At 48.2% G+C, this 12,132-nt stretch overlaps 1 pseudogene; it reads left to right on the top strand.

Moving 5' to 3' along the window:
• Window positions 1–1,214: 1,214 nt before the first annotated feature.
• Window positions 1,215–2,660, top strand: LOC136495679 (galactoside 2-alpha-L-fucosyltransferase-like; annotated as a pseudogene).
• Window positions 2,661–12,132: the final 9,472 nt, after the last annotated feature.

Genomic DNA, 12,132 nt, shown 5'->3' with positions numbered 1-12,132 from the left:
ACAGTATTTTTTTCTATATGTTTGCAGGACGATGATTCCAAGAACAACTCTGAAGAAACTATCTATATTTTTTCTTAGCTTGTCTATATTCCTAGGCGCAAATCGGAGTAGATACAGGAAGAAAAAAATTGTTTAGCATCCTCACCTGTGCTGCTGTTGTGGGCATTCTACGAAACACATTATATGCAACTGGCAAAAAAATCTTTCTTTGCTCTTAAATTCAATCAAGACTTGCTGCAAAGGAACTGCTAGACTGCCCAAGTGTTGTAGTTAGCATCCATATCTTCCAGTGCTAGATCGCACACACCTTTCTCTAGCAGCGAGGTCTAGGCATGGCATGACTGCAATTGCTCTACGCTTGAGTAGACGGCCGGCAACAGCAGCTCCAGACCAGCCGACGCTGCGGCAGCCCAGAGCTGTTGCCGTTCTACGCCTATGCTAATCAGCGGGCAACGCACAACCACAGGGATGTATTCATTCACACAACGTACTAGAGAAAGGCCGTGCAGGTCTCCATTGCAGCAAGCACACGCGGAGAGAAGGAAAAGGTGGGAGAGGGGAGACGACGACACATGGTGGTGCGTGGCGAGGAGCTGCGGCGCCCCAGGACGTCCCTATGCCGCATCCCTCGACGCCGGAAGCTGCGAGAGGATGCCACCAGGCCAGATCCCGTGGGGGAACGAACCGATCCGGCCATGGAAGCCCTGGATCAGGTTTTAGAGGCCCCAGATCAACCCAGCAAAGAACGGCAACAAGCACAGACCGACGCTCGACCCCAGCCCCGGCGAAATAAGGAGAGGAGGAGCAAGGGAGAGAGGCCACACCGTCGAGCCGGGGCGCGCTCGCCCCTGGGGTGCCGCCGCGCCAGTGGAGGGGGCGCTTGCCCAGGGCCGCCGCCAGGGGGCGCGCTCGCCCTAGCGCCGCCGGCCGACCCCACACCGGGGGGAGGGGTGCTCGCCCGTCTGCCGTGTCGCGCCGAGGTCGGATTGGGGGAGGCGGAGGAAGCGACGAGAAGCGTCGGGACGAGAAGAGGACGACGGTTTTTGTTTGAAGTGGACGGGGCTTTTACATTTTTACCATTATTAAGATTAGTGTTTATCCAATTATTACGCTTAGTTTGGCACTTACAATAAGTTCTTAATTTATCACATTTGCACATATGGCACGCCATGCTAGCCCGACACGTTGGCGCCCGGTCAGCATAGGCACGCGAAATGTCCTTGCTGCCCCTGGCCTGCTTATCTCTCTCCATCTCTGACAACCGGGTCCTGCAGCTCCCTCTCACAGTCAGGTGGGCCCCACTCGTCAGCTTTGTCTTCCTATCGTCATCGGAGCCTTCGGATTCGCCGCTCGAGAGCCGCGACATCCTCCTCGGCGGCCTGCTCTCGCCGGACGTCAACGAGAGCACCTGCCTGAGCCGGTACCTCTCCTCGCTGTACCGCAGGGCGTCGCCGTACCTCGTGTTGCAGCTACGCAAGTATGAGGCGCTCCACCGCAGGTGCGGGCCTAGCACGCCCTTGTACGACAAGTCCGTGAGGCAGCTCGCCTCCGCCACAATAGTATGGGCCTCGCCGAGTGCAGCTAGCTCATGTGGACGCCCGGCAACCACCTCGGTGACCGCATGGTCTCCATGGCGTCCACCTTCCTCTTACGCGTTGCTCACCCGCCGCGTCTTCCACATCGACATGGCCAAGGACATGGCGGGCCTCTTCTGCAAGCCCTTCCCGGGCGCGTCCTGGGAGCTGCCCCCGGGCTTTCCCATGCACAACCTCACGCAGCTCCGCCGTAGCAGCGAGCATAGCTATGGGAGCCTGCTGGGCGCCAAGAAGATCAGCAACGACAACCCCGTCGGCGTGCGGTCCGAGTCGCTGCCGTCGTACGCGTACCTCCACCTGGCGCATGACTACCAGCTGCCCGACCAGCGCTTCTTCTACGACGATGACCAGACCGTGCTGGGGAAGGTGAACTGGCTGCTGCTGCGCTCCGACCTCTACTTCGCGTCGGGGCTGTTCCTCATGCCGCAGTTCAAGGACGAGCTCTGGTGGATGTTCCCGGGCACGGACACGGTGTTCCACCACATCGGAAGGTACCTATTCCACCCGTCCAACAAGGTGTGAAAGATGATCCAGGGGTACTACACGTCGTACATGGCCAAGTTCGATGAGAAGATTGGGCTTAAGATCATGACCCTCGCTAGGAACCCCGTGTCGATGGAGGCGTACTTCAACCAGATCACGACATGCACGAGCCAGGAGAAGATCCTGCCCGAGGTAGATCCCAAAGTGGTGTCAAGTGAGCACGCGGCGGCTGCGATGTCGTCCAAGGTGGTGCTCGTCATCTTGGCGCAGCCGAAATACGCCGAGAGGCTCAAGTCCATGTACTACGAGCAGGCCACGGTGACCGGCGAGCATGTCAGCGTGCTGCAGCCACCGAGAGCCGGAAACCAGCCGCAGAACCACAAGGTGCTGGTGGAGATGTTCCTGCAGAGCTACTGCGATGTGTCCATGGTGAGCGAGTGGCCAACAGTGGGCTACGTCGGGTTGAGCCCGTGGCTGCTACTACCACCAAGGAGGATCTTGCGAGGAGCTCCGCCGCCGCTGGGGAGCTCGCATGGGGAGCAGCTGCTCCGGCGAGGACCTAGCTATCGGGGATGGAGCTAGAAGACGAAGCTGACGCCAACGGCAGCAAGGACATTTTGCATGCCTATGCTGACTGGGCGCCAACATGTCGGGCTGGCGTGGCGTGCCACATGCGCAAATGTGGTAAATTAAGAACTCAAAGTTCTCTCATATGGTAAAGTTGTAAGTGCCAAACTAAGAGTGATAATCAGATGAACGCCAATCTTAATAATGGTAAAAATGTAAAAGCCCCAAAGTGGACGAGGGTGTGGTCTGCTGAGGAGGGAGATATTTACCACAACAGTGAAGGTGAATGAGTGGCTGAGGTTTACCTGACTTGGCCTATCTCCCGTGCCGGGGTTAACCTTAGCATTGTAGGGGAGATGTGAACATATCAGGCCTTTTATCTCTCTAAAAGAGAGCAATGCAATCTGATTATAAATGTAACTATATGTCTGCAAGATTAAAATGTTTGGAGTACATAGTGTTAACATGTACTCTTATTGGTTCATTCTCGAATGGATTGTGTCGATTTTATGTTGCTAGCAGTTCCATATGGATAGCTTGATTTTTGAGGCATTTTTAATAATACCTCCATTAATGTTTGAAGGCGTTGCACAGAACGCCTCTAAATAGTATTTTAGACAGTCAGAAAATGCCTTTAAATGTAAATATTAAAAGATATTTTGGAAAAATGCCTCAAAAGACCTTTTCCTTCCATTTTTAGACATCGTTTTAATAAATGCCTCGAAAGGTCTTTGAGGGTGCTTTGACCATTTTTGGAGCATTTGTAAATGACTCCTATAATGCGACGTGCTGTAGTGAGCCGCATCTCCAGGTGGCCACGGACGGCCTCGGAGCTAGGTGGCCGGCCATGGCGGCGGCTCGTTGCTGTAGTGGATGCTCATGGCGGTGCTATAGGTGCTTGTAAGGAAAATGGACCCTAGGCCCATTTACTTTGGATTTTGGTGTTTGATGACCAACACAACCAAATTGGACTAATGAATTTGCAAGTGTTTGTTTTATAGTCCAACAGGGTGCAAGACATGACTTGGACGAGATGATCCGATGATCAACACCTTAAGAAAGACCTTAGGAGCACAAGAAAAGACCCAAGATATCAAGCAAAGTCCAAGCATGAAGATAGGAACCAAGCCGTACGCAAGATCATGAAGAAACGAGCTCGCAGAAGCGACCGGACGCTGGACCAGATGCTGGAAGCGCGACGGTAGACAGGCGACCGGACGCGAGGACTGGACGCTGGCGGCAACCGACCAGACACAGAAACACAGCGTCCGATCGAGTACAGAGAGGTTCCAGGAGCGCGAAACTGCGACCGGACGCTGGTAGCGTCCGATCGGTAGTTCACGGCTGCAATGGTCGAGACGACCGGACGCGTCCAGTCAGGACGATTCAGTGTCCGATCAGTAGCTGTTTCGCGGGAATTCGACCCCAATGGCTACTTTCTCAGTGGGGCTTATAAATACAACCCCCAACCGGCCATTTGAGCGTGTGGAGCTGAGGAAACATACCAAGGGTGTTGATACACCATTTTAGTGATCTCCACATACATAGTGCTTAGTGTCTTATTAGGTGATTAGCATAAGTGCTTTGCGAAGTGCTTAGGTTGATTAGACCACCGCTCATACGCTTGCTCTAGGTGTTTGCCTAGTGTTTAGTGAGGTTTGCATACCTCTTGCCACCCCGTGCTTGCGAGCACAAGTGTTGTACATCGGAGGGGCTTGAAGTCTTGCGAGATCACACCAACCGCGTTTGTGGTGTGGCCGCCACCGTGTACCGGAGGGAACAAGGCCCACGGCGTTTTGGTCGGAAGCTTGATAGTGAAGACGGCGGGGAGCATCTGAGAGAGGCTTGCCAAAAGGCACATCGGAGACCCACTTGCGCGTGGGGAAGGCCTGAGGCTATCCACGGAGTTACCCGACCGGGAGCTTGGTCCTTGCGAGGGATTCCTTGCGAGGGGCTCCAACGAGGACTAGGGGGAAGCTTGCGCGCTTCTCGATACCTCGGTAAAAATACCAAAGTCGTCGACGGGAGTTTGCATATCTCTACCTTGCTCTTTAGCTTCCGCATTTACATTGATTACTTTACTACGTTTGTGGTAGAGATAACAATACACTAGCAAAACCATAGTTGCACATCTAGATAGCTTACCTATTGCATAGGTTTTGCTAGGGTTAGAAAAAGAGGCCATAGTTTAGAGTTATAATTTTAAGTTGCCTAATTCACCCCCCCCCCTCTTAGGCGTCACGGTCCCTTCAATTGGTATCAGAGCCGGTTGGTTCATATTTGGACCTTTGGCTTAACCGCCGTTGAGCCGACGCTACTTAGAGTGGTTGGGATGGATACCACTAGGCCTCCACAATTTGACGGCACTAACTTCCTCTATTATAAGGCTAGAATGGCTTGCCACCTTGAGGCGGTTGATTTAGGTGTATGGAGAGTCACTCGTGACGGGATGAAACCCATCAAGAATCCCGAAAAACCCACAAAGAGTGACGAAAAAGAAATGCATTTCAATGCTAGAGCTAAGAATTGCTTGTTTGAATCCTTTAGCATGGATGTGTTTAACCAAGTGTTCACCTTAAATACGGCACATGAAATTTGGTTAAAACTCCAAGAGCTCCATGATGGCACAAGTAATGTCCATAAGCAAAAACATTGTCTAGCCAAGCAAAATTATGATTCCTTTGCTATGAATGATGATGAGCTTGTTCGTGATATGTATTCTCAATTGAATCTAATTATCAATGAGCTCCATTCAATAGGATTATTAAAGCTAGATGATGCGGACATCGTAAGGAAGATCATCTCCGTTCTACCACAAAAGAAATATGCAAGCATCATCACCATCCTTCACAACATGGAGAACTTGAGCACCATGACCCCGGGCATTGTCATTGGCAAGCTAGTGGCATTTGAAATGTCACGTAAGATGGGTCAAGGAGAAGCATCTTCATCAAGCAAAGGCAAAGCTCTCGCTTGTAGTGAGAAGAAAAAGATGAAGGGCAAGAAAGTTGAGTCAAGCTCAAGCTCAAGCTCCTCAAGTGAAGAAGAAGATGAGGATGATGATGATGATGAAGATTCAAGTGATGATGATCAATCTTCCTCCTCCACCTCCGACCTTGATGAAGAATCAATCAAATTAATCAACAAGGTGGAGAAGATGATCCAAAGGCTCAATGTCAAGGGTGTGCCCATCCAAATTCAAGACCTCGTTTTCACTAATCAAAGAAACGAGCAAAGAAAGAGGGGATGCTATGGATGTGGCAAGTTGGGGCACTTTGTGGAAGTTTGTCCAAACAAGTCCACACCCAAGACAAAGAAGAAGGCGTGCAAGAACAAAGCCCTCATATCAATAAGGTCATGGGATAATTCTTCAAGTGAAGAAGATCATCACAAGAGGCAAGGGCGCAAGCACTCATCATCAAGCTCTTCTCGTGTGTGCCTTATGGCACGAGGTAATGAAAGCTCATCCTCTAGTGAGAGCGATAGTGATGATGATTTGCCTTCTTATAATACAATTGTGCAACAAAATCTTAAATATGCTAAAGTTTGCACTAGTCAACAAAAGAAGCTCAAATCCTTAAAAGAAGAGCTAGGTAGTTCACAAGAAGCATACAAGAATTTGCTTGAACAATATGAAAACTTTGCAAATCTCAATGTTGAACTATCTACTAAAATTGAGCAACTTGAGGCTAGTGCAACAACAAGTGCATGCACAATTAATGATAAGCAACTTGAAAAGAAAAATGAAAAATTAAAAGAAAAGTTAGCTAGCTCACAAAATGATTATCAAAGTTTGCTTGCTAAAATGGAAATCATGTGCAAACATTGTGATGAGCTAACAAATAAAGTTGCCAATCTTGAGGCCGTCAAAAATACCCCCACCAAGGCATCTAAAAGAAATGACATAATTAAAAAGGATGCATCTACCTCTTGCAATAATTTATGTTTAGACTCACCTTTGTGCAACCAAGCTTGTGTTGAGAAAGTGATTGTAGATACATGCACACAAGAGGTTGCAAAAGAGAATGAGCAACTCAAGCAAGAAGTAGCTCGCCTCACCAAGGACTTGACTCAAGTGAAAGGCAAGGCGAAGCAAACCCAACTTCATCAAGATAACACCGTCAAGGGAGTGAAGAAGCTTGATGAAGGACAAACCGTGGTTTGCTACGTGTGCCGCAAAAAAGGCCACAAGTCCTATGAGTGCAAGGTGAAGAATGGGGGAGGAGCAAAGAAGAAGGAGAAAAAGCAAACAAGCAAGCTCTCCAACACCTACACCAACAAGGTGGACAAGAAGGCCTCCACACCTTATCTCTTGAAGAAGAAGAAAAATGACAAGGTGGTGGCCATCAAGGTGAACAAGCAAGCAAACAATGGGGTCAAACGCTTTTGGGTGCCAAAGGAAATCATTTCCAACATGAAGAGCACCAAGAAGGTTTAGATCCCGAAAGGGAAGTGAGAAGTCCATCGGACCACAGGGAATTTGGAGACTTGGCAAAGTTTGGGTGCATTACATGGGGCGCATCATGAAGGACAAAATAATTGCCAAGTAGGTTAGTGAATACTATGGACCCAAATTCCCCTTCCCATGTTAGGTAACTAGATGTCATTACTTTCAATTAGCAGTTATTTCAATTGGTATTGTCTTTCAATTGGTATACTCTTAAAGCATCTAGTTATCTTTTATGCCTAATGTTTGCATTTACATACTTAAATATTCTGTCATGCATTCAATAGGGGTCAGAGTCCTCGCACTGAAATTTTAAGTTGCCTAATTCACCCCCCCCCCTCTTAGGCGTCACGGTCCCTTCAGTGCTCATCGTGCTCGTCGCGCGTATTCGATGTGAGTGGACGCTCGAAGGCGCCTAGCTAGGCGGCGGATCAGAAGTTGGGAACAATGGTGAGCGTGCGGCTGGAGAAACGCGACAGATGGTGGAGGACGGGGCGGAGTCCTCGCGCTGAAATAGAGACGTGGGGAGTCTGTGGTTCCACCGGCAACCGCATGCCCACTCGCCTCCTCCATGTTTGATGCGGTGGCATGGCTGAAAGCCCTAGTTTGGTTTTAGATAATTGATGAAACATAGGACTAACCTTTGATCTAAGTGTATCAATTAGATAAGGTGGTTCAATCCAAGTGGTGAAGCAAGTGAGAGGTCCATGGTGATGAAGGTGGATATAAAATGAAGATGGTCAAGCTTCAATTTGGAAAAGAAGAAAGAAAAAAACAAAAACCGAGAAGATCAAGGCAAAGATATAAGATATATTTTTGTTTTGCACTCAAGACACCATAGAGGGTGTGAGTGACTTAGGATCGATAGCCATACTATAAAGAGAGGAGATCTTTGGCCAAATGGTTTATCGAGTGCTACTAGGTGACATGATTCTTGCATCTGCATTTAGGAACCTAGTGTGCTAACTTTGACCCTTTGTAAAATGCTTTGAAAAATGCTAACACACGTGCACACAAGTTCTACATAGTGTGGTTAGCAAGTTGAAAGCAAGGGCTAAGTGGTTGTGGACTTAGAAAAATAAAAGGAGGAGATAGTCCATGACCAGACGCTGACCGCGGGATGACTGGACTCACCCCGGCGCGTCCGGTCAATTATAGCGAAGTGGGGCGCTGCGGCTGAGAAGGGCAAGGAGCGATCGGACGCTGCCATCGGCGCGTCAGGTCACTTCTTCAGGCAAGCGGACGCAGGGGTCAGCGTGCGACCAAACGTGCAATGGCTGCGTTAGGTCACGACTGACGTACGCTGACATCGATAGGGTTCTCGTAGGTAGAGACGCGGGGAGCTGACCGGACTGCTGTGCGCGTCCAGTCACTCATGACCTGACGTGTCTAGTCGACAAAAAACATCTCTAGACTCTTACTGGAATCGAACAGACGCGGCATGGCTCTGCGTCAGGTGCGTTGGAGGCGCGTTGAACGTTAAGTGACCATTGGCATCTAATGGCTGAGGTTTAAACGGGAACATGTGGCGGCTATCGGAGCGATCGGATGATGACCGACCGGACGCTGGGTTGCGTCCAGTCACCCCGAGAGTGTCCAACGGCTCTTTGAGTCTTGGGGCTCTATAAATAGGAAGGTACCGGCTTGGAGCTTACTCTCTTAGCACTTTGACATTCCTAACATCCTTGTGAGCTTAAGCAAACACCTTCTACTCAACTCCATCATTGATTCATCATCATAGTGAGATTGGGAGTGCTTCCAAGTCCATTTGCTTGAGTGATTGTATTTAGTGGCACTTGTGGATCATTATGCATGCAGATTTCTTTTGTTTCTCTTGGTGGTTGCCACCACCTAGACGGCTTGGAGTAGCGGAGGAGTTTCGGCACGAGTTGGTGATTGTTCGTGGTCGACTTCGGTGTTTGTGAGGGGTCTTGTACATTCTCCGTCAGAGAGCCGAATGGTAACTCTAGTGGATTGCTCGTGTTATTGAGTTACCTCACTTGTGGGTAGGTTCTTACGGTGTCCAATTATGTGAACGAGGTTCATGCATCACCTCTTAGCCGGCGAACCAGTGTTGGTCGACACAATGGGGACGTAGCGTGATGGCAAGCACATGAACCTCGGGAGAAAATTGGTTGTCTCTTGCCCTTTGATATTCTCCTGGTGATTGATTGGTATTCATATTGTGATTAGTTCATCCCTCGACGCGGCGGTATAATCACCTCACTCTCTTCATTTGTCGGGTTCATAAACCCGGGGTCCCTCGGGGACCGGCTTCCACGCCAAGGCTCGGCCTAGAAGAACGTCCTTTTCTTTCTTCTGGACCGGCCCAAGAGTCTGAACTCAACAGACCAGAGCACTCGCTTCAGGCCCTGGCCGCCATCGGCCCATCTTTCCAACAAGAGCACCAGCTCAGGCTTAGGCCAGCTCCGAACGACCTCTCCGATCGAAGCGCTAGTGTCAGGCCCCGGCTGCCTCCGCACGGCCTCCACTCGGAAAGCCTGACCCAAGGACCGCCTCTGACTCTGACCCCATGTCTCCGACCAGGATTCATAGAAAAACACCGCCATCACTATTCTCCGACTGGCGTGCCAGAACCGACTGGGGACCATCCGACCAGGGACGTCCGCTCGGAAAGAACCAGAAGGCGTGCGGAGAAAGGCAAGGCATGGCTCACAAGTCAACACCACTGTACCAGGGACCTTACCCTGCACGAAGCAGTGCTCTACAGCCACCCTGACACAAAGTATTGTAGGGGCCGCTAGAAACTCCCATATGGTAAGCCCTCTCCGCGTGTCTCTGGACAACGATTGCGGTATGGACTTCAGGATTTGCCATACCGGGAGAACATAGCATAGCTCCTCACATGCCACTAGGCATCTAGAAGTATTCTGCAGGTACCGGTGTCATTCTTCCTGGAGAAGATAGCTCGACCTTCCGTACACATATGACATCCTACAGCGACATCGACAGTATTGGGGGGCTTCAATCATTATCCAGTTCTCATCACCGTAGGCAGCAAGACTTAGAAATATCTGTACTCTCCCCCTCTCACCTGTAAAGCCATCCCCTTTATCTATAAAAGGGGATGCGCTCCCTCCCCCGAAGGGGAGATCGATTTCTTCAAGCCCAGACTCACTAGATCGACATCAACGCTCTCAACCACAGGACCGCCAAGTTCTGACCGCGACCCTTCCGGTCGGAGCCGACCGAACCTCTTGTACACCCCATTCTTCCTCCTTCTTGTTTGTACCCCCACTACAGACTTCGAGCACCTGGGCTTAGGAATAAAGTCGTCGACCGACCCCGACTGGACGTAGGGCACATTGGCTGAACCAGTATAAATCATATGTCATTGAGTGCTAGGCCACCTCTGATCACAACGTACAGCAAAACTATAAATATTTAGTTGATCACTTTCTACACCGACATCATTACTTTCTGGCAAACTAGTTGTAGCAAGCTCTTTAGTATAGCTAGAATTGAGAGCTTACTTAGTAGCTTAAGTTTATCTAGTGGAGCTCTTTAGTATGGCAAATTTGAGAGCTCTTAGTGAGTAGCAACTTAGCTCTTATGTGCCTAGTGATCATAGCAACTAAATTATTAGAATAGGTGGCTTGTAACCCTTGTAAAAGCTAGAGCAAAATTACATTACATCATTTGTTGTATGAATCAATTGCTCTAGTTGATTTATAGATTTTAAATAGACTATTCACCCTCTCTAGCCATATTAGGACATTTAAGTGGCGGCACCTTCAATTTTCGAAATGGCGTGCGTGCGTGCCGTTCACACAAGACACCCGGTGCTACAGATGTGGCCGTTGCTAATGCGCAATCTAGTCCTAATTTTTAAAAAATGTTAGGACATTTAATGGTTCCAACGGCTACGATTGAACATTATGATAGAGGAATGAATAAGTCGCTCACGAGCCGGTTCGGCAAGCTTTTGTTTCTAAAGCCTTTTGCATTTAGGGTGATTCATCCTTAGTTTTATTTTTCTGATTTTATCAAATGATGTAATTATGTTATCAGATGAAAGAAAGCTGGCCGGATGGTATTAAAAAAAAGAATAAAACTGCCTTTTTACCATTTGCATGATCTCTCGTCCTCTGACTATTCCCTTTTTACTATTTGCATGATCTTCACCCGTATCTCATTTTTAGAATTGGCAGGATAATGGCGAGACATGACAAAAGAAAAAAAAAACTCTGCGCGATCTCCTGAAACAGTTAATTTCTTCCGCATATATAACTTTTTTTCTTGTACTGGTGTAAAAAAACTAAGCAGCGCATACTTGTAAAAAAACTAAGCAGCGCATACTTTAGATATCAGCTATAAAAAAAGAGGCACGGTTTCACACCTTTCAACATATACAAATAAATTATGCTCTGGTTATCAAAACTTTGGCACCGGTAGAGACTTCCTCTTGTAACGGAGAAAAATGCATGTTCGTTTTAGTAAAGAATTTGCAAAAGCAGCTTATAGATCATGGATTATAGAATAAGGTTATGTTTGGTACAGCTCAGCTTCACTATTAAACCTATTTTTTTAGAACACAACTTTATAAGTAGCTTTCTCGGTGAAACTGAACTATTTAAAAAAATATTTGGCAAAATATAGTTTCATGCATGGTTGAGAGAGGAAAATAAGAAAAGCTACTTTTCAGCTTCACCTCTCTCTGCTCCTTTGTGAGAGAATAAAAAAACTTTACCAATGAAGCTATTTTAAAATAGAGTGCTTTGCAAAAAAAAAAAACCAGCTACAATAGCTCATGAAGCTATCCATGAAGCTATGCTAAACATGGCCCAACTGTTAAGGTCATGAAAACAGATGCTCTCTATGCGCCGCCTACACCTGGCAGGAAGGGTATAGGTTCAGCCTATATCTAGAAGACTAAGGGTGTGTTTAGTATAGCTTCCTCTCGAACTTTCGCAAAACTTTTCTACAAAACATGTTTAGATGAAAATAACTTATTCCTAAAAGCTGTTTTTAGCTCCTCACATGCACAGTTCTCAAATAAAGCTGGACGAAGCTAAAAAT

The sequence above is a fragment of the Miscanthus floridulus genome, chromosome 12 (genome assembly GCF_019320115.1).
Source record: "Miscanthus floridulus cultivar M001 chromosome 12, ASM1932011v1, whole genome shotgun sequence".
NCBI lineage: Eukaryota > Viridiplantae > Streptophyta > Magnoliopsida > Poales > Poaceae > Miscanthus > Miscanthus floridulus.
The sequence above is the reverse complement of the archived record's forward strand: the minus strand, read 5'-3'. Positions and strand labels throughout refer to the sequence as shown.